Genomic DNA, 19,190 nt, shown 5'->3' with positions numbered 1-19,190 from the left:
CGCAATTGGAAAAAGCCCTCGCACAGAAACGAAGATCCAACACAGCCAAATAAATAAATAAATTAATTAATTTAAAAAAAAAAAAAAAAAAAAAAAAAAAAAAAAGAAAGTTTAATCTCTCAAAGGAAGAAAATTTAATCTCTGAAAAAGTTGATGAAGCAATGAGAAAAAATTCCATCCCACAGGACTTGATTGTTTGTAAAGGGAAATCACAGCTATAAACATGTCAATTCCCAGCTCCAAAACCTTCAAAGACCACAAGTTGTTGGCTGAATAAAGTACTAATAGTTAGGCCCCTCTGCAGTTTGGCTCAAGTTTCCTTTCCAGACTGAACTCCCACTTCCAAAGTGACAGCAGAGCTAGGATTTTATGTGATTCACGAGTTCTTGTTCTTCCCACTATACCAACCTCTCTCCACCATGACACTCTATTCTTCAGATAAACTGGACTCTACTATTTCCCAAAATACATCACAAGTTTTCCCAACATTTTACCTTTGCACATGCTTTTGTCTTCTCCTGTACCGTCCCTGCCTTCTGTCTTCTTCAAGTAGAGGATCAGCCGGAACTAACCATCCATTTCACAGTCTCTCCGTTCCATGCATTTGCCAACTGCCTGCACAATTTCCCTCAAGCACCAACACAACAAATGCAGTGACTAAAGTTAACCTGGCTTGTTTACTTTTTTCTGCACTATGACCCTATTATTTCTGAATTTTTAAGGCAAGGAACAGACTCATATTTTACCTTATTTTAATACTTATTTCAATGAATAATTATTGAATTCCTACCACATGCCAGACAATGGATATATATCAGAGTATAACATGTACAGGATGGAAAAAAGAGACATATACCCACAGGGCTTAATAAATACTAGATGACTAACTGTTCTATAAATATAGCTTTACAGAAGAGCAAGACCCATCCCCAAAAATGTATAGAACAAACCTGTTTAGATCTGAGCTACCATTAGCTCAGATGATAACTCAGTTATATTTCTAACATAATCCCCACATCCATCCTAATTTGGGACTGCCACATCCCTATACATTGCTGGACTGAATTTTTGTGTGCAACACTTGGGTCTTATTTTTACTTATCCTTTAGACGTTCCCACACTCCACTCCCATAGTACCATTCCTTGGGGAAGAAATACAAAACATCTCAATCTTGGAGGTTTGCAAAGTAACTTTTCTAGACTTGATAATAAGCTGCTCATACAAGGTCCATCAAACGTGTTTATCCCAGACAACACTGCTTCCTCAGAGACTAAGAGATTGAGCTGTTTATAAATTCCTGTTGGCATTCTGTCCTCACAAAGGCTGATCATCCTTCCAGCTCCTCAAAGTCAAGTGACATTTGATTAACTGGAAACTTGCATTGCTATTTCATTAGTGTTCCTCCCTAGTTTGCATTACCTTGTGTTTTATAAGACCAAGCCTTTTTGACAGATAACTCATAGTTCATTTCTCTATCACATTGTGCCATTTGGACTTGCCTCCCTAACCAAAGACTATCTTCTTTTGGATGTTAAGTGTATTTGATTGCTTTCTGTGGCTCATTAAAGTGTTTCATTTTAAAAGGAAATTGTTTACCCATTTAATGAAAAGTGTTGAATGCCAATTGAGCCATTTGGGTTTATTTGGTGGGCTGTTTAAAAAAAATTCTTTTTAAAAACTGGGCATTTATTCCTAACAGCATTCAAATAATTAGTTGAAACTTCCCTTAGAAAAATATGATCCCAGATTTTACAGTCACCCTGCCATAGTTCAAAGTTGTGATAAGGGTTTATTAAGGCCTGGGCTAGATTCCGGCAACCTGTCTCCTGTGAGTCAAGTGTGGGAATCTGCAGAGAGTGCTAGACTGGGACATGCGGCAGCTTTCGATAGGCTGTTGTGGCATCCCTTAAAAATGATGTTCTGCAATTATGCTACATTCAAACCCTCCAAACACTCCCTGTCGCCATGAGAATGAAATATAATCTCCCTGCAACGCCTGAAGACATTGCACCTTCAGGGCCCTGGAAGCATCTCCAAACCCACCTCTCCTTTTCCCTCTACTCTCTAGTCACTTGTGCCTTCTTCATTTTCTTAGCCTCTGCTCACTCCTGTGTCTGAGTCACTGAGCTTATCCTCCCTCGCCCTGGAAGGTTCTTCCTTCAGCTCCTCACGTGGCCCCCTCCTTCATATCCCTTAGGCCTTTGCTCTGATGAGATATCTTCAGAGAAGCCCCTGCGAACGCTCTGTGGCTGAAGGTTCCACCCTGTTCCTGTCCTCCCCTCTCCTCTCTCCCAGTCTCTGTCTACCCCATCACCCAGTTTTGTAGCACATCATCACTCCATTTCATAGAACATATCAATATCTTAAATATCATTTATTTTGTTTTACTTATAATCTGCCTCTCTCCACCAGAATATAAACTCCACAAAAACAAGCACTTATTCTCATCTGCAACTATATTCCCAGCACTCAGAATCTGCCAAGATAGGTGCTAAATAAATATTTGGTTAGTCAGTAGATACATATTTAATTATAAGAGAGACTGAGCATTGCATGTGATAAGATCAAAGAAAGAAGGCAGTTATGGCAGCTGTGGCCTCCACCCTGTTGTCTTGAGTAATTAAGCAATGCCCTCCTTGGCAATCTGCAGCATTGTGGTTAACTCGGCCCACCCTCCTTACAAGATGGTTTGGTGCTATTGAGCCATGGAGGGGGTCTCACTTTCTTCACCACCTCAGTGGCTTATCAACATTTTCATCTCACTCTCTTACAGTACAATCTCTAAAAGGACTTATATGTAACATTCTCCACACTGGTATATTTCCATTGATGTTTTAGCAGCTCATAGGTTTGTCCTGGTGACTGAACTTCCCCCTGGTTTGGAAGGCCTTCAGTATAGTACACAGAGACTTAATAACGCCATCCTCTTCCTATAGTTTGGAGGATGTACATTCATTAAATCATTCCACATGTACTTACGAAGCAGAGGATATTATGTTCCAGGCACCTTTCTAGATACTGGAGATAGTCAAAAAAGTGTTTTAAGAATTAAAAATCCCTGCTCTCCTGTAATTCACATTCTAGTAGAAGAATCAGACAATAAACAAAATAATTTGAAGTGAATTACATAATATGCTCAATGAATTAAATGCTACTGAGAAAAATGTAACAGGATGTGCGGACAGAAAATGAATCAAGTAAAGGATTATAATTTTAACAGGATGGTTACAGAAACTCTCACTAAGGCGTGGAAATTTAAGGAAAGATTTGAAGGAAATAAGGAAGCAAATCATGTGAGTATCAGGAGCAAAGGTAAAAGTAAAGGAGTAGCAAAAAGGCTGACATGGCCAAGTGAGCAAGGTTGTAGGGGGGTTGGAGGTGGAGATAGGAGAGGTAGTCAGAGAGCTAAGAGGGGGCCAAGTCACAGAATGGTATGGACCATGGTGGTAAAGACCATAGCTCTTACTCTGAGGGAGATGAGAACCCCTCAGAAGGTTTTGAGCAAAGAAGTGACTTGATCGGCCATATGTTTAATAGGATCACACTGGCTGCTGAATAATAATAGACTGTAAGAGATCAAGGGCAGGAGGAGGACAGTGCAATAATCCAGGAAACAGATGATGGACCTTGGACGAGGGTGGTAATATATGGTGTTAGGAAATGTTTGGATTCTGGATAATCAATGTTTATTGACATACTGCTCAACTCTCATAAAAAAGAGAAGCAATGTAACACGGTGGATAAGAGCACAACCTCTAACATCAGATGATTTGGGTATAGCTCGTGACTCTGACATCTCCTTAATGCTTGAATTTATACAAGTTACTTGTCCTCCCTAAATCTCAACATATTCTTCTGTTAAAAGGGAGATAGGAGGAGTGCATTAGTTACTAACGCTAGATATTCTAACAGATCCAAAGCTGGGAAATTGCTCTAACAGGACAGAAATTTATTTCTAATTGATGTAAAGTCTCATGAAGGTATTTCTGATCAGTGGGGTCTCTCCCATAAAAAGTGACTCAGAGGCCCATGCTGCTTCCATCTTATGGCTCTGACATTTTTCAACTTTTGCCTTCTGAGTTCTCCCTGGGCATGGATTTCCAACCAGCAGATGGGACAGAAACAGAAGTCTCATTTGTGGAAAAATTTTAATGGGCTGAGCCTGGAAGCAATACAATAGTTTCTGCCCCCATTTCACTGACCAGTGAACTCAGCACTTGGTCTCACAGTCACTCCTAACTACAAGGACTCTGGGATACCTGTTCTCACTGTGTGCCCAGAAAACAGAAATGGGTTTGGTGAGCAGCTGATCAGACTTCACCACTATCAGCCTCCATCAGGGAACTATTGAGGGCGTTGGATGAGACAACAGTTGGGAAGCACTTACCCGAAGCCCTGCTAAAATACCTGGCTGTTACTCAGGAATGCACAGGGGAAGGAGAAAGCCACACCCACAGGTGTTTCTCCTACCATCCAATTCAGAGTGCTTTCTGCCTGTTTGGTTGGAGGAGAGCTGGTCTTAGAAGAGTTCCCCAGTTATCTCCTTCTGTGAGTAGAAACCCAGACACTTTCCACTCAGCTTCCTCAACATTTATTAAAACAGAATACTAACACTGATGTGAGAGCAATAAATTTTAAAGAAGTATTTCCATTCACATACAATCTTAGATGCCATGCTTAGTAATATAAAAAAGTAGGTATCAAAAATTCTCAAGCAGCCTTTAGTAGAACTATTCATTGAGCAGAGGAAATAGGGGCCCCCACAATTCATCCCCCCTTTGCTAAAAATAAATTTCTAAACAACTTTATTGAGTTACAATTTACATACCATAAAATTTACTCATTTTAAGTGTGCGATTCAATTATTTTTGGTAAATTTACAGAGTTTTACAACCATCACCACAGTCCAATTTTAAAACATTTCCATCATTCTAAAAGCTTCCCTCATGCCCATTTGCAGTCAGTTCCTTCCACTGTACCCAGTCCCAGGCAACCACTAATCCACCACTTTCTGCCTCAATAGATTTGCCTCTGGGGGCATTTTATATAAATGGAATCAAATAACATGTGGTCTTTTGTGTCTGGCTTCTTTCCCTTATAACAATGTTTTAGAGGTTCATCCATGTTGCAGTACATATCAGAAGTTCATTCATTTAAGTTGTTTAATGGTATTCTATTGTACTGATATGCCATATTTTGTTTATCCATTTATCAATGGATGATCATTTGAACTGTTTCCAGTACTTGGCTATTGTGAATAATTCTAGCAGGGCTCCCATCCTTGCAATGGTAGTCAGATGCTATCCTCTTAGAGGCTTTGTCCAGAGGTGGCGGTGACATTTACAGTAACAGAGTGGCATAGCGGAAAGACCATCAGATTTGACACCAAAATGACTTGGACTTAAACCTTACTTCTCTTTTTTCTGAGCTACCTGGCAGGGAATAACCTCAAACTTGCTGGTATTAAGAGCCTAGAATGGTTTTTGACACAGTAGATGCTCCACAAATGTAAATTCCCACTTTATTGCCCTCGCTCCATTGCTTCACATTCTCTGTAAGAAAACTCAGAACCTCTTATCAGTGCCCGCACATGCTGAGCCAAAGTTTCTCATATTCACACACATTGTTTTACCAAGACAGTGAGTAAAATGAGAGTACTTTCCGTGTGTGGTTTGGAGGAAGCCATTTTCTCTCCTTCACTCTTCCTAGAGGTCCATAAAATAAGAGCTTCTGCTCTCTCAGATGTGTTGGTTAGAAGCATCCATCCTTCTTCTAGACCCCATTTATTCCTCTCTACAGGAGAACAGTGATTTATCTGTTTGACATGCTGAAGAGTCCGATATTCATTGATCCACATTTCTCCAGTGGTCAGGGTTAACATGGTAAGTCACTGCACACACATAGGAGGCCTCCCTCTTGTGCCCCTGACCTGGGCTCCCTGGCTCAACATGATGAGGGTACGTTATTGCTCTGGAGGCCTTACTGTTCAAGTAAATCCAAATATAAATCTGGAAAAGAATATTAGGAAGTCAAATAGGCCACATTCAATCTTCATTTGCCAATCTAGATTTACCTACAAAAAAATTGACAATATAATTTTTGGATTCCTCTGCCTAGTTCTCAATCAGCTGCCATTTTGAGGAGCAAAGGATCTGATTAATTCTCTCAAGCCCAACATATGGAGGCTGTTTGTCTCTTTCAGAAACACAGAGCTGGGAATATATTCAGGCAGACTAACAGTTGTAGTCTTATTTTCCTTCCATGTGTAGAAGACTGTTCTTAGGACTAACCACCCAGTAATGTAATATTAGTATCCTATCATTTAACACAAGTTTATCCAATCCCTCTTGGGTTTCCCAAAAGAATCTGTTAGCCTTCTTTCTCTGAAGTAACAAATTACAGTTTGAGTCTGCCTCATATACCACATCAATCACTCGTTCAGTCCCTGGGATTGCTAAATGGTTGACCCAACTGTGTAGTTTTAACTGTCCAATCATTTGGATTTGGGGTGTTAAAACAACTGAAGTGGTCTGACTACTTAGATTTAAAATGCCTGACAAACCATGATGAAGACTAAAACATCCAATTTAACTGGAAACCAAACAAAGTTTGGAATCTTTTAGATGTGTTCGCATGTGTTCACAAGCACACAAAATGTCTCTCAGGTTCTCATTCTCTCTTCCCTCCTCTCCTTCCCTTTTCCTTTTTTCTCCTTCTCTTCCTTCCACTTCTCTCTCCTTCTCATCTCTCATGTTTCTCTACTTCAATCTTTGTCTCTTTCTTTGTACACTTAACGCCCTTCTTGTCTATATCTCTTTCTTAGAGGTAGCAAATATTCATAATGATAAAATAGGCATTTTTTATTAGCAGTGCTTCCTTCTCATTTCACCCAACATCAGAATCTAAGAAATACTAAAAAGAAATTGTTACACTTGTTTTCTGGAGGATTGAGATGAGTCGGTGAACTAGTTCATCCTGCATAAGAAGAAACAATGTGACATTGGCAGAAGGAGTTGAGATACAAGGAACACCCCACAGAATATAGCAGCTCACAGCATATTACTAAGACAGGGCAAGCCTCCCTGTAGCCCTTAGCACTATCTAAATCTTTAGAATAACAACTTGAAGGTTGCCCTGTTTATTTACAATCCAATGTTATCCTCTTGGCAGCCATCCTTATCCTTTGCCTCTCTTCACCTTTTGGCCAGGGATGTTTGGCCAAGTCCCTCAGAGAACAGTAAATCACTAACTCTGTGAAGATTCAAGCCTCCAATCCCCAACAATGACCACTGAAGTAAGATAAAAGCTGAACAGGTAGGAAATAGCAGGAGACACATTAAATTTTTAGCAGAGGAAGGTCATCACCTCTGGGCTTCAAGTTAGCCTCTGATATCATAAGGTCATCCTTTAAGACTGGGAAATTAAAGGTGCAAGTGCCCCTCATGTGGATCAGCGCAGAATACACAGCTGGGCACTCCCAAGAGGATCAATGCCCTGTCAGTGATGCGGCAACAAGTGTTAGGGAAATCCTATGAGCAGCTCTCCAAAGCTGATTGTTGGCTATCATTCAAGGTTAAAAATCCTCATTTTGAAGACAACTCTCAAGGACTCAGCTTTTGAGATTTTTGGCTCATCAAAGTAAGTTACTCTCAGTACTACAGAAAGTAACCGTATTCAAAACACAACAGAGCCCTGTCTAAGAGAGAATGAGAGGAATTAAAATTTTCTCTAATGTGTAAAGGAAACAGCACAAAAAGCCTTAATTAAAAAAATGTGATATTTGGAAAGTACTTTCTATTATGCAACAGATTACTCAGTACAACAAATGTTTGGGTTTGTTTTCCCCCACCCCCCTGAAAAATGGGACAATTTAATCATAAGATCCTTAATGCATTGCAAATTGATTTTTGTTTCAGTTCCTTCTGATTTCTTTTAAAATAAACTGACAATTATCCTGCTGTCAAGACTCACTCTAAGACACCATACATTTTAAATATTTTATTCTGGATTTTACTTAGACCTGAAAAACTAAGTAGAGAGATGGGAAAACTTTTGTATTAATTTAATCATATTGATTTATTAGATTTGGATACTTCATTTTAATGTCTAATGATACCAACCTATCAAGTATAGGAATCATGCATAATGTTAAGAGAATAACATAGTATAGAAAATTTAACATCTTTTTAAAAACATATTTATTTATTTAGGCTGTGCCAGGTCTTAGTTGTGGCACGTGGGATCTTCATTGCAGCATGCAGGCTTCTTAGTTGCGGCATGTGGACTCCTTAGTTGCGGCATGTGGACTCCTTAGTTGCAGCATGCATGCAGGATCTAGTTCCCTCACCAAGGATCGAGCCTGGGCACCCTGCATCTTAAGGTACTCTATAAATATTCAGTAATGACAATTGGCCCCCATATTTATTCACGATCTTTAAGGATTCTGTATCTATAAATATCAAAATATTTGGGTTAATGTTTTCTTCCTTCATAATTCTATTGGAAACAAGTTTACTCATTACAAGGAGGTCATATAGTTATCTTCACAGTTTAACCCTGCCCCAAAAATGCTCTTTTTGTTTAATAATTAAATGTGAAAAATCATATGGTGATGATGAGTTAAATAAACCACTACCCTGGGAACAGCATCTTCATTCTTTGTCCTAAACTGACCGACCACAGTAAGTAATTTTCTTCCTAAGAAAGATATGAGGGGAGGAAAACATTTTGGCTGCCTACGATATAGTCTATGAAAGTGTGCTGATAGTTCTCAGGCCAAGGAGAGCTCTCCACTCCACAGTTCACTTATAGACATAGGTTGATTCCTTATACTATACATTTTTTATTGCTCTTAAAATGGAAAACTACAGATAAAAAAATAACAAACACCATGTATCTACCACATACAGTTAACAAATGTTAACATTTGGATACGTTTACTTCAGCTCTGTTAACACAAGTCTTTTTGTTTATTGTTCATTTGTTTCTTACTGGGAAATAACCCATTATTGATAAAGTTGACATTGCCATTGTACACTTACCTTGTCATGTTTCCTTCCCTCTTTCCCCACAAGAAATCTCTATCTTATGCTTGGTTTACACCTTCCTGTTCATGTTTTTATTCCTTCTCTCTATGGAAATAGAGATGATCGAGATAGAGATAACCAGGTCCAATATATAGGCTATTTTATCATAGTATATATGTTCTTCTTACTGTTTGCTCATTGGTTTTGGTTTTTTTTTTATTTTGCTCTGTCAGTGTCAATACATGTAGATATAGCTCTTTTAATCACAATAATCTATTTCATTAGCTAAATATACTACAGTTTATTTACCCCTCTATTGATTGTATTTAGATTGTTTCCAGTCTTCACTATTAAAATTAATGTTCCTTGTAAATATCTCTGTGTCCCCATGTGCACATATGCCAAGAGTTTCTCTGGGATATATACCAAGAAGGGGAACTGCTAGATTTTCAGGTAAGTGCATTTTTAATAATACTGTTGTCAAAATGCTTTCCAAAATTTACACTCCTACCATCACTGTATGAAAATACTATTTTTTGAAGTCCTTACTTGTTATTTTCAAACTTTAAAAATGTAGAATTTTCAGATTTTGAAATTGTTGCTAATCAATGGCTATGAAATTATATTTCATTATTATATTAAATGGCATCTTATTTACTACTAAACTTTTCAAAACTCAGCTGTTTTTGGACTTATACCCTTTCATATTAATTTTGGAATAAATTTCTCAAATCCCGTGAAAAACACTGCTGAAATTTTAATTGAAGTCACATGGAATTTATAGATAAATTTGGGGGAGTTGAAATCTTTATGATGCTATGAATATAGTACACATAGCTATGAACATAGTACACATTTCCATTTAATCAAGTTCCCCTTTAAATGCTTCAAAACTATTTTATAATTTTATCCATGTAAAACAAGAATATCTGTTTGCAATTTATTTCTAGTTATCTTATTGTTTTGTTATATTGTAAAAGCTTTTAAAAGATATAATATTTTCAAAGAGTTTATTCCTATCATATATGAATACTATGGATTTTATATATAAATCTTACCCCCACCATCTAGCTGATGGATTCACTAGTTGTGTGATTATATGTGTGTATAATCTCTGTGTATATATATATATCCTTGTGTATATTAACATATATCATAGGTACTCATATATATGTATCACCAAGCTTATTATTTGGGCTGCTCCATAATACTTGTAACTGTTCAGTTTTATGAAACATTTTAAGAATATAGTAATATCTTAAAACTCAGATTATTAAATACCAAAATTATTTAGTTTGCTAGAAAAATGTCTTAAAAGCATGGTATTAATTACTCGGGAGCATATAGAAAATATCACATAAGTCCCTGCTATGACCAAGTTTGTCTTCTCAGCAAGCCAAAATAACCTCAGGAAAAATAATACCAACAATAATAATAATGACTACATTGTACTGAGCTCTTATTGAGCTTTTATTGAGCTTTTTGAGCTGAGAACAAGTACTGTTCTCAGCACTTTACTGCTCTAACTCATTTAATCCTCACAATAAGGTAAGAAAGCTAAGCAGAAGTTAGTTTGCTCAAGCACGCTGCTGGCAGGTGGCAGCACTTTTGAGTTTCTCTGAACGGAAAAATGTGGAATATTAGTCTGTTGTTCTCAACTGCAGATGCTTAACCATAATTCTGAGACAACAGGACACCCCTTTGGGTTCCTGACACAACCCTGGTATGTATTTTGATTTACGTTGATCTTATCATAGTTGTGGTCTTCACCGTAAGTCATCGTAGCGAAAGATTAAAAACTTTCTTTTGCCTTAAATCTGCACCATCTCCACATGCTCCGATATTAAAAAGCGGTCACAATTAAATTCACTTTTAAGCCTTTTTAAAACTTGATATGCTAGTTGATTCAAATTCATCTTAAATCATTGCTTTCTTTGAAAAACCCAAGAACTCTTAGTAGCTTTTTTTGTAATTAATTAATTTATTTGGCTGTGCCGGGTCTTAGTTCTGGCACGTGGGACCTTTGTTGCTGCCTACGAGATCTTTGTTGCTGCCTACGAGATCTTCGTTGCAACCTGCAGATATAATTCCCTGACCAGGGATCGAACCCGGGCCCCCTGCATTGGGAGTGCAGAGTCTTAACCACTGGACCACCAGGGAAGTCCCCTTATTAACTTTTAAATGAACAGTATATATGATCTTATATGTTTATATTAGGAAACAAAGTCCTAGGAGACTGTAAAATCCCACAGTTCAAAGTCTCATGGAGAGTCAGAGGCGGAATTGTACTTCACAGGATTCCTAGCTAAGCTCCTTGTTTGATCTTCCATAAAATGCAGACGGAGATCTGACACCTCAGTGATACTGAAAATTAGCTTAAATAAAGTTTATCAAGTGATATAGTAGTATCATTGCTTCAAAGAGAAGTTAAAATAACACCCCTGCCCCCCACCCCAGCAACAGAGAGCTTCAGTTTGGGAACTTGCAGAAATCCAGTGAAATAGAGTCTTAAATAAAGTCAGTTAAAATTTTATCTCCTTAAAATTTATAATCTTCTTAGTTGAAGTTTGATTTTGTTTCCATACATTTTCATGGGTTCTACTTTCAAACTGTGTTGTGGAGAGCCCTAGCCATGTAACGTAGGTACCCTTGGGGCTATCTGAGTGCACAGGTCAAAAGGAGACTCCACTCCTGGAGCTCCAGGCCCCCACCCCTTCCTTTCTTCCTCTAGAGCAGCTCTGCTTTTATCTGTGACATTGGGTGGAGGAATAAGATTGCATTAAAGTAATGGTTCTAAATCCACTGTTTCAGGGCATTTAATCAGCTAAAATGTCTCCTTATCTAACTGCACACATTTTATTCTAAGCCTATAGAGTACAAGTGCGTTGTAAAGCAATAGACTACACTCTGAGGTCAAATGTAAAAGGCTGGCCTCTCTGAAAGAAAACCATTTCTCAGACAACACTGAATAAAGATTATGGAGTGCTACATTTATTTATTTGATGCCTTATATAGAGTTTAGTGCCTTAAGAGCTGGACTGGAAACATCCTCTATAAATACCCCAGAGTGCCCTAAAGAACTGGTGTAATTCATTCTGAGCTTTTAGTTATTTCTGGCATCTTCAATTTACTTGGCTTTGGTCCTGATACTTAATACTTGATTCTATTTCTGGCCGACACAATATATAAACAGCCATAAACACAAAAATTATTTTAAATCCACATCAGACCTGTAATTCAGTTCAACAAAAGCAGGATTTTGTGGCATCCTGCCTTCAGATGTTTTTGTTGTGCTATGTGTTAAGAGTATTTAGCATTAATCTAAGATATGTGTTCAGAGTTGAACCTCTTTCTGGTAATGATGCTGAGGTCAGAATTAAACAAAAATCGTGGACAAGAGCTCTGGAGTAGGAACCTCTACTCCTCCACTTACCAGCTGTGAGACCCTGGGCAAATGATTTAACTTCCCTGAATCTTAGAGACAATAATGATACCTATTCCATAGGCTGCTGTAAGGATCAAATGCAAAAAATACATGTAAACCACATGGAAGAGCATCTATCATATACCTTGCATATAGTAAGTGCTCAATCAACAAGTTATAATACAAGACTAATGTTATAAACTGTGCTATATCACACTTCTAATTTTTAGTTTCTGTTTGCCAACAATGGAGCATGATTTGACCTGCCATACAACTGAATCTATGCTATAATGAGTTTTAGTTTATAGTCACAAATGGCCTAGATTATCCAATTAATATCAAAATTTGTAATTTAAGAAATATTAAGGAACGCCCATTAAAATTTCTATTTTTTGGAATTAACATTTTTGTTAATCTCTGGTTTTCAAACTCTCATAAAGTTATTTTTTCTCTACTATTTTCTGGGACTCAATCTCCCCATTAGGCATTTTCTCATCTAACATTAGCAACATTTAAGCCCCTCTTTTGTCATCAGTTTTGTTTGTTTCTTCTTCTGTAGGTCATCTCTTATATTAGAAAGAAAATTTTTAAAAGAAGAAAATCTAGAAGAATAGGCATGCAGTTTGGCTCTGTTCAGCTAGACTTTACTTAGCAGAGAATGGCATGTTTTGATTACGCATCCTTGATACACTTGCCAATTCTTCATTCAGTTCTGGGACTGTTGACTCCCTGCCTGTCTCATTATTATCTACCATCCTTGCTCCTGAGAGTGAACACATTTTCAGGAATTATGCCACCTAAGAAAAGGTTTTCTCCCTCTTCTGTCAAGTGCCAAGAAAAGGCCTGTAGTTAGATGAGACAGCTAGAGAGAAAGGAGAAATATTTGTTGTGACTGTGAAATAATCATCAGAATGAAGCATGCATAAATGACATCTGAGGTTGGACTACTCTGGAAGGAAACAATACTTATCAAGTGAAAGGTCAGATTGTTTGAGTCATCATTAGTACTTGATAGTTACAAAATAATTTAGGAGAAAGCATAAACATCCACATAAAAGACAGCAAGGCCAAAACGCTTGGTAAATTGTTTGTCTCACACTTGCTTTGCTGTCATTAGTGGCTTTGATAACCGGCTGGTCCATTATAAATCTAATTTAACTCCACCTTCAAATAAAGTTCTCTAGGCCCTCATCCTCCACACATTGGAACATGTACCTATATAAAGTGTGAAGAGATTTTCCTGTCCTCAATAAGCATTGTCTCTCAGATCTCAGATGAAGATTGACAGTTCAATGTGTGCTCCTGTGACCCAACTGAATTCATCTCTCTGCAGTCCTATCACACAAGGGTGTAATTTTATTTATTTTTAAATCATATTCTGAAGTTTTATAAGGAAGTAAGTTTATATCAATGAATACGCCACCTGTAGAAGACCTGGTTTCTTGAAAACCTAAATTTGCTTTCAAGTAAAATTTTAAAATAATAATACCAAACACTTAAATTTATATTATACCTGTTGTCCTAGAATAATTATTTATAATTCCCCCTTTCATCTTCAAATGCATTCCACTTTGGGTGCTCAATTAGATGGTCACTATATTTATATAACACTTACTAGGTGTTCTATGAAATTTACATATATTAACTCATTTAATTTTCATAACATCTCAATAAGGTAGGTGCTGTTGTTATCCCATTTTATAGATGAGGAAATCACAGCATAGAGTCATTAAGAAAATAGCCCAAGGACAACAGAAATACTTCGAGAGGATGGAATTTGAACCCAAGCAGTCTGGTTCCATACATCTATGGTCCTACCCTCTATGCTATTGTAGACTCCATAAAGTTTGATACTTGTTTTCCTTTTCCCCCTTTGTTACACTTTTAAATGACCCTGTGGTCATGAGGACAACCTTTGGGGCTTCCCTAGAAACAATTCACATATGAACTTAAGGCTCTCAAATGCTTTGATATCCTGGGGTGTTTTGATCCAAACTTTCCGTAATTGGTTGTCTGAATAAGGACTCTGGAGAATGGAAAAAAGGGAGAAGGAAGAAGGAAGGCCTAAGTACTATCATCAGTTACCTCTGTAGGAAACCAAGCATTTATTCTCCTGGGACCATGCTGTAAAAACTGGAAATGAGAAGGGAGGATGAGTTGACATTTGGAATTTAGAGATGACTGAATTGTAAAACAAAGAGAAAGATAAATTTTCATGTTTATGTAAAGATTGATATTTGAGCTAAGAGAGCATTCGCTGCAAGAAGATGCTTATAAAAGTCACTTTTAAAATAAAGGAGAAAATAAAAATGCAGAGAAAATATGAAAAATAAAATAAAATAAAGGAGAGAGAGCTCAGATCCTACTCCCAGCACTGGAAGCCAAGACTATATTTCTAAGCCACTGCCAAGATCCACCCAAATGTAGCAGGTCTGAGATCTTTAGTCACTTAAACCTGTGTAAAAAGACAGATTCACAACCAGGGACTTACGTTAAGAGAACTCTTCGGTTTCTTTAAACTTGATCCAAAGAGAGATGGCTGCTATCTGTTTCACTGAAATCCTTATCTTACCCATTCCAGCTCACATTTCCAGGCAGCTTGTGGAAGTTTTTCTGAGGATACTCAAAAGTCCAAGAAGGGCATGGGGTCCTTTGTTTTTACCAGCTTATAGCTTCCCTAATCCCAACATATAGTTGGGATTCAGTGTTCCTCAATTAATATCAGCAAAATCACAACAATTTTCTCTTAAACAGTTTTAGACATAATTTATTCAGGAGTCCATAGCTTTTTAGTTTCATTTTAAACAATTTTATTTTTTATATTTTTTGAATAAATATTTTTCTATCTGATTTTTTTTTCTTCTTGGCCAGATTACTAGCAATAATATACAAGTATTTGGAAACTTATTTGGAATTCAAACTTATTTCTAAGCTTTTTACTTCATACTTCAAAGTAATTATGAGGTCCCCAAGATCAACCCCAGATTTGATGATTTACTAGAAGGGCTCAGCATATAGTCTTATTCATGGTTATGATTTATTACAATAAAAGGATACAAAGAAGAATCAGCAAAAGGAAAGGGCATATAGGGTGAAGTCCAGTGGAAACCAGGCACAAGCTTCCAGAGTCATCTGCTGATATGCCTAGTTTCCCCAGATATGAGTTATGATAAAAAATGAGTTATGACAACAAAATTTCATCCACCAGGAAAGCTTGCTAGGCTCAGCACCAGGGTTTCTATTTGGGAGTAGTCCTGTAGGCACCTTTTGCCTGGCATGTACACAAATTCCAGACTCCCACAAAGAAAGCAGGTGTTCAGCATAAACCATATTATTTGTACAAGCATTTTTGGTCCAGTGAGCCACTCTGATGAGGGAACGGTGGGAACTGTCCTGAAAACCAAGTTCCCAGATGCCAGTCCAAGGCCAAGCTTCTAAGCAGACCTTACTAATGATAGCAGTCAAGCTTGCTGTTTTCTACACATATGTCACAGATTGATTTTCCACAAATAAAAATAACTTAAAGAAGTCAAATTATCTTCTCATAACCATGAGTCTCTAGTTGGGCCAAAGCCCAATTATTCCAGCTCCCTATGCAATAGTCTTTCCAATAGACTACACAGCTGCTCAGAAAAGCATTTGATATCTAAGCAACTAAGACTGATTTAAACAAATTGAAGCTAATAATCAAGGATGCAGTTATAGCTTTTTGTCATTCATATATGAACTAGAAATAATAATAGTCTCTAGATTAGCACTGTCCATGATAACTTTCAGCTGTAATGAAGTCTATAATCTGTTCTGTCCAATTCAGTAGCCACTATTAACATGTGTCTATTGGGCTCTTGAAATGTGGCTAGTGTGACCAAAGAAGTATTTAATTTTGTTTAATTTTAATTAATCTTATTTTAAATAGCCACATGTGGCTAGTAGCTACACACTGGAAGCACAGTTCCAGATAATTTAAGACTTACTTTGTTAAAGCAAATTACAGTAAATTCATAGATTAAATAGCCCCTGGAACACTAGAGTTTCCTTTTGATTTCCTGAGGGCCAAACCAATATCACCATATGGTCCCCGAAATGTCTTGATTTCTTGTGGTCTTAATCCAAACTTAGGAGGTTTAACCAGAATAAATAATACTCCAACACCACTGAATGGACTGTTTGTTTTTCTTGAGTCATTTAAAACATACCTACTGTCTGGAGATTGGTAGTAGCTCATCTGCACAAGTGGTGCTGACTGATAACCCTCAAGAAAAGGAAGAACTGGCATAGACTGGCGCAAAATCAGTGAACCTCTATGTTTAATATCGGTTCACAGATTTTTAGAGTTTACTGGTAACTACGCTGGAAAAGAGAGAAGGGAAAAAGCAAGCACAATAGTTTTCCTAAAAAAGGTACCTAATGAAATAAATAATACATTTTAACTTACTTCAAGTACTATAATGTTTAGCATACATACTTTCATAATATTCTATCCCCCAAATCCAGTAGAACTTATTTTTGTGTATGTATAAAACATAATAAAAAATGATAGCATATAAAGTAAGCAAGGTCATTTTTGAAATACAGTGAAAGCTCTGTTTTTTTTTTCTATCCCAGTATAAAATCACAAATTTTTCATTATTAGAAACTAAAAACAAATGAGTGCCATCTTGTGGTGGCATCTACCATTCCTAGATGATAGTGAAAATTGTCCCCACCTTCCAAAAAAGGTTTCTTAGTCCCTGTTAGAAATGCTGTCACTTCAATCTCGGGCACTCTTTCTGACTTGGTCTCTGGTTCAGTTTCAGAATGTACAAAAGAAAAATAAAAACAAAATTGAAGAAGTGGATGTAGAGGAAAGGGCCCGAGATTATTTACCTGAAAAGAAGTAAACACCAGAGTGAAAAAGATTTCTATGGAAAATAAAGAAATATTGGTAGTAGAAAAAGAATTTCAGAATTCATCAAGTGAAGTTGGCAGCCTAAGGAGAAAGTAAAAGTGTACATAATGCAAGGTCTTTTTAAGGGAGAAGAAGGAAAAACTATATAATGTTTACCCTACTGGTACTAGGGTTGCTGGTAAATGAAGAAGGGAGTAAGAATAAAAAGTGAAAATATGGCTAGATCTATTTTATTCTACCTATTTTTAAAATGCTACAAAACAATATTACTAATATGAAAAGTGCTTTCTTACTAATAAATACAAAATATCTTTCAGCATAGAAAGTGGCATTCGAAACTAGGATGTTTGATTGCAGCGGGAGTCAAATGGGATTTGCCCACAGATGTATCACAGTAGTATATGGCACTAAAACGCAGTGATCCATGACAAGTGTTAGGAAAGCTAAGATAAAAACCAAAGATGTCTTTATGGCAGGATTATTTAGAATCATTAATATGTTCATATGCATCGTGAATACTCGAGACAGATTCGAGTTTCATCATTTTCTAAACTTTTATGAGTAAAGAACCATTTTTCCCCCTTTGGAGTATATCCAAATACTAGTGTTTTACAAGAACATTTTGTGAAATCTTGCTCTTATTCAATAGTTCCAAATCCTTGTCACTGAAGAAGCCTTTCAGCATCCTTTCTCATTTGCTCTACCTGGATATGTTGTCACAGAAGGAAAGTATACATATAACTAAGGAAACTGTTGTATCCCGAAATGAGAACTTGCCCTATTAAGTATGAGCTGGACATCACTTAATGTTGCCAACACAGCCAATGACTTCTTTTAAAACTTTTAGTTGTATCAGTAAACTAATAATCCACTCATAGCCTTTAGGAGTGCTGACAAAGTCTTTTGCCAAAACAACTTACAAAATCAAGGAATATGGCAATAATTGTTGATTAGATGACCACTGGTAATATAGGTGCACTATATAAAGCAGTCCTGTTGGATAAAAAATGTGTAACACAGATTGGGTAGCTGTTCACCAAATTATTTCGCTTTTCTTCTAGTCTACAAACTAAGGTACATTTTCTGGTCTCCTTTATTTTTGAATGCTATCATCTGACTAATATCTAACTAGTGAGATGTGAATGAAATAATGTACATAACTTCCAGGCTTGGCTCATAGACACCTTCTATGTGGTTATATACTCTCTCTCTTCTCCCCAATTCACCAACAGGAATTGATGCCTAGAAAGACTTGGAAGCCATAGATTGAAAATGAGTCTTGCTCAGTCTGGGTTCCTGAATAACTGCATGGAGCAGTGGCCATGCTCTACTACACACCTCTGATTGGACTTTACCTGAACAAAAAAGAAATAACTGTTATAAGTTACCAAGGTTTCAGGTTCCTTCTGCTTATAGCATCTAGCACTATTTTAATTATTGAAGGAGGACATAGAATTTCTGCAACCAAACAGAGGCTTTGCTAAATTTGGTTAAATTTATTTTAAATTTTGTGATAGTACTTTGGTTTTTTTTTTTCTTTTACATGAGGCTCCATATCTTGTTTATTTATTTTTCATATATTTGGAAAACTAGTGAGAAAGAAACAATGCATGTAGAATCAGAAAGCCTGCCTTTTATTCTCAGCCACTTGCTAGTCATTGATTTTGAGTGTGTCACTTTCACTTAACTGTGTGGAACATCTTTGATTCTGTGATTCCCTTTTCTGAAACATGCTTAGCCTTCTCACCAGCCCCATCCCAAAACACTCCCCTAACACATCTCCTTTTGCCTTTTTGACCTAAGCTTATCTCTTCTTATTCAGCCTTTCTCTAGTGCAACTTTCTAGTTCTG

General features: G+C 37.0%; 1 non-coding gene across 1 annotated transcript; it reads right to left on the bottom strand.

The window, feature by feature from the left end:
- Positions 1-11,114: 11,114 nt before the first annotated feature.
- Positions 11,115-11,187, bottom strand: TRNAG-CCC (transfer RNA glycine (anticodon CCC)). The gene has a single exon. It is a non-coding gene; the product is annotated as a tRNA-Gly (tRNA).
- Between the last annotated feature and the right edge of the window lie 8,003 nt (positions 11,188-19,190).

The sequence above is a fragment of the Balaenoptera ricei genome, chromosome 5 (assembly GCF_028023285.1).
Source record: "Balaenoptera ricei isolate mBalRic1 chromosome 5, mBalRic1.hap2, whole genome shotgun sequence".
NCBI lineage: Eukaryota > Metazoa > Chordata > Mammalia > Artiodactyla > Balaenopteridae > Balaenoptera > Balaenoptera ricei.
The sequence above is the reverse complement of the archived record's forward strand: the minus strand, read 5'-3'. Positions and strand labels throughout refer to the sequence as shown.